Genomic DNA, 343 nt, shown 5'->3' with positions numbered 1-343 from the left:
CCCCAAATTTTACCTAACCGACCCTGAGCCGATGCCTTTATATGCATAGCGACGTCCCTCCCTAAATAGCATATAGAGACAGGAGAGAGAAAATTAACGTTAATTTCCATCCTAATGTTAAACGGTTCTGTTCCCTTTTTTTGTCATGAGATTTGATCATGGTAAATTGTCTTGTTAAGTTGTATTAACATTGTTAACCTCGCTAGCGTAAATCTCAAAATAAAGCTTATGGTTATCCAATATATTGTCAGCAGCAAACAGAATGTCAAAATCACGATCATTAAGAAGAATGTACACGCTTGCTTGCATTAGATACGCCAAACTTGCTTGCATTAACTTTTAT

Source organism: Penaeus monodon, chromosome 32 (assembly GCF_015228065.2).
Source record: "Penaeus monodon isolate SGIC_2016 chromosome 32, NSTDA_Pmon_1, whole genome shotgun sequence".
Lineage (NCBI taxonomy): Eukaryota > Metazoa > Arthropoda > Malacostraca > Decapoda > Penaeidae > Penaeus > Penaeus monodon.
The sequence above is the reverse complement of the archived record's forward strand: the minus strand, read 5'-3'. Positions refer to the sequence as shown.